The sequence below is a fragment of the Adiantum capillus-veneris genome, chromosome 16, assembly GCF_014529385.1.
Source record: "Adiantum capillus-veneris isolate H3 chromosome 16, ASM1452938v2, whole genome shotgun sequence".
Classification (NCBI taxonomy): domain Eukaryota; kingdom Viridiplantae; phylum Streptophyta; class Polypodiopsida; order Polypodiales; family Pteridaceae; genus Adiantum; species Adiantum capillus-veneris.
In genome coordinates, this window is record NC_140946.1 from 42,546,121 (window position 1) to 42,549,714 (window position 3,594).

Here is a 3,594-nt window from a genome sequence, read left to right on the forward strand (position 1 = left end):
ACATGATACCACTAAAGCCAGATGCCAGGCCAGTGAGACTGCAGCGGTATCGAATGAATCCCAATTATGCTAAGAAGGTCAAGGAAGAGATTGACAACCTTCTCAAAGCTAGGTTCATCACTGAAGTGGCTAGTAGCGATTGGTTGTTTCTTATTGTAGTTGTTCCCAAGAAGAATGGGAAGTTGAGAGTATGTGTAGATTATAGATAACTCAACGCTCAAACCATCAAGGATCCATTCCCATTGCCCTTCACAGATATGTTGCTTGATGAGATTGCAGGGTATGAGATGTATAGTTTTATGGATGGATATAGTGGCTACAACCAGTTACAAATTGCTCCCGAAGATCGAGGGAAGACCACTTTCATTACAAAGTGGGGAGCACTTATGTATCTAGTAATGCCATTTGGCCTATGCAATGCACCAGCCACTTTCCAATTGTGCATGATAGAGATATTCAATGAGTTTCTTCATTGGTTCCTTGCCATATTCATGAACGATTTCACTGTATATTCAGCCGAGGAACAACATTCACAATTGTGAGTTTTGCAACCAAAAAAAACAACAACACATCATTTGATTTCATAGGGCATTTTCTATTTTCTCAACTTACAAGATCACGCGTGACGCTACCCACAGAGGTTCAAACTTCAAGGTGCTTACGTTGTTCCAAAACTCTTGCACAAAACTGGCTCCTACACTTCCGGTAGCAGGAGCACTCGTCGCCCATCAAAAAAACAGATCCAGCATTTCTGTAAGTATCTGTTTTTTGTTAGGTTTGTTCCAATTCGCGCATTTGGGTCTTCTGCTCTGTGCACTACTCTTGTAAGCATTTAGTCTAAACAATGGGAACCGTTGGGCAGATTTGATGTATTCACTTCTCTGCGTTTACTCATCCAACAGTGAATTTCTGCCTGGTTGGTAAATTCTGCATTGCTCAAATCTGCCTGGATGAAGGCCGCGAGATCCAGTAGAACACAAGCAAATGATGAGGATGACATCCCCATTCACATGACCCATACATATAACAACCTGCTTAGCTTGTAAAAGACCCCCCATTTGAGTTCAAGTAGAAGCAATCTGCCTTAACACATGCTTTCCAGGGAAAATTCGGTATTGCAGCATTGAGGTTGCACAATGGAGGATGCAAGCGATTCCATGAGCTTGCCCATTGCAGTGGATGATCCTTATGAAAAGGCTCTTCCAGCCATACCTCCTCGGAAGCTCACGGTTTTGCCCTTAATCTTCCTAATATTCTTCGAAGTGTCCGGGGGGCCTATCGGTACAGAGCAGGCTGTGCAAGCAGGGGGTGCATTGCTGGCCCTTCTTGGCTTTCTTATATTCCCTTTTATATGGAGCGTGCCAGAGGCTCTTGTCACAGCAGAGATGGCGACCGCATTCCCAGAGAATGGTGGGTATGTCCTCTGGACATCGGCTGCATTTGGGCCCTTCTGGGGCTTTCTTCAAGGTTGGTGGAAATGGACAAGTGGAATGATAAATAATGCAACTTATCCCATTCTCTGCCTTGATTACCTTCAGTCCATCCTGCCCGCTGTTGGGTCAGGGTGGGGTCGCATCGTCGGGCGCTTTGTGTTCACAGGCCTCTTGACTTACCTCAACTACAGAGGTTTGACGATTGTTGGCTGGTCTGCAGTCACTTTAGGGATTGTCTGCCTTCTTCCTTTTGCTATCATGATAGGTTTTGCTATTCCAAGACTAGAACCATCCAGATGGCTGGGCGTCGACTTGCAAAATGTAGACTGGCGAAACTTTTCGAATATTCTCTTTTGGAATCTCAACTTTTGGGACAATGCAAGCACCTTGGCAGGGGAAGTGGAGCAGCCCGAGAGAGCTTTTCCAAAAGCCATCCTTACTGCAGGTGTTTTGGTAGGGTTGTCGTATTTTTTACCTCTTCTAGCTGGGATTGGTGCCTTTGAAGTGGTACGAAGCGAATGGGATACTGGGTTTTACTCGCTTTTGGCAAAGCGGTTGGGTGGTTGGTGGCTTCAATGGTGGATGGAACTGGGGGCAATGCTTTCATGTGTGGGGTTATTTGCGGCACAAATGAGCAGCAGCTCATTCCAGGTGTTAGGCATGGCGGACATGGGTATTTTGCCCGCAATTTTTTCATCAAGATCATCATATAACACGCCTTATATCGGCATCCTTCTGTCTGCAGTGGGCGCTCTCCTTCTGTCTTTTTTGTCGTTTGAGGATGTCATTCAATCGGCCAATGCTCTGTACAGCTATGGCATGCTGTTGGAGTTTTTTGCCTTTATTTGGCTGAGAGTTACAAAACCTGATCAAACCCGTCCTTTCCGCATACCACTTGGTACCTTTGGAGTCATCGCCATGTGCGTTCCACCTTGTGCTCTCCTGATCTTCGTGGTGACTCTATCGTCCCTTAAGGTCATAGTACTCAGCTGTGTGCTCACGGTTGGGGGGCTACTGTTGTATGTCTGTCTGCATTATACTAAGAGAAAAAAGTGGATGAGGTTTTTGGAAACCTATGCAGCTGAAGGGAAAGCATATACTGTGCAAGAGAAGAAAGGTGGAAAACAAGAGGAAGCAGGACTTCTTCGGGGTTAAGATTGCTGAGTGTTGGATAAGGTTGATTCAGAAGAGTATGGCATGCTCCATGGTGTATTGTTAACATTAGTACCATTGTAAACTATCATGGTGTCTTCTTACTTAACACCGTAATGTAACACCGACTGCTCTGTGAATCCTATTGTTGGGGACGAGAAGCGGACTTCACAACTTCACATGGGCAAGGCTCAATTATTGGTATTCTTTTCTGCATAGCAAAACATATTTTTGTCCAGGAGAACTCTATCATATCTTCTTTGAAAGCTTTAATCAATGTTGAGAACTATTTATGAAATGAATCGGATAATCATACTTGGATAACTATGGCTTTGTTGCACAATGTGTGCATAGCGTCTTGGAGAGTGCTTGTATTGTGAAAGGTGTTTGCCTGGTTAATTCTCCAATTAACCCAGGCCACCTTAACTTTTTTAAAGATTGCAAGATGTTTTAAATTTGCCATTATAGTCATTGATGCTCCGCTGTTGTATGTTGTAGTCTCAGAGATGACATCTAATGTTCTCATTTCGACAACCGAAAGTTTTCGCCTCACCCAGGGCAGCTCATGCTGCCATTGTTGAGCTCTTGTAGCGATTTGCCAATGTGAGAGTTGTCTATAAGGAATCCGAGTTAGCTCGCTTTTGGAAACACCTTTGGGGTGTTTGTGCAACTCAATATGCAGGATGAAAATATGGGTAATCAAAGATTTCCCTCAACATGAGTCGCATAGAGTACCTACTTTACTACTGGGGATTGCTTTAGAAGCATGACTGCAGCACTTTAACCTTATGATATGTGAAAGCTCGCAAGAGCTTTGGATGTATAGAGTCTTCTTTTTTTATTTTGGGAAGAATTGCTGCTAATGCAGACTCACTAATCCATAATGACAACCGATATGAAAGAAAATAAATCTATGATGGAGGATAGGAGAGGCAAAGCTAGCTGTATCAAATTATCCATATATAATGTGAGGAGAGATAGACTCCATATATACACAAGAAGATTTAGA

At 43.7% G+C, this 3,594-nt stretch overlaps 1 pseudogene across 3 annotated transcripts; it reads left to right on the forward strand.

Annotated features, from left to right (window-relative positions):
• Positions 1 to 596: 596 nt before the first annotated feature.
• On the forward strand, positions 597 to 2,909 carry LOC147438916 (putative polyamine transporter At1g31830 pseudogene; annotated as a pseudogene). 3 transcript variants are annotated; one of them, XR_015184535.1, is made up of 2 exons: positions 597 to 753; positions 903 to 2,909. The product of XR_015184535.1 is annotated as a putative polyamine transporter At1g31830 pseudogene, transcript variant X2 (transcript). The 3 variants fall into 3 exon arrangements; XR_015184534.1 differs by having other exon boundaries at positions 598 to 753; positions 863 to 2,909; XR_015184536.1 differs by having other exon boundaries at positions 604 to 753; positions 1,103 to 2,909.
• The last annotated feature ends 685 nt before the right edge of the window (positions 2,910 to 3,594 follow it).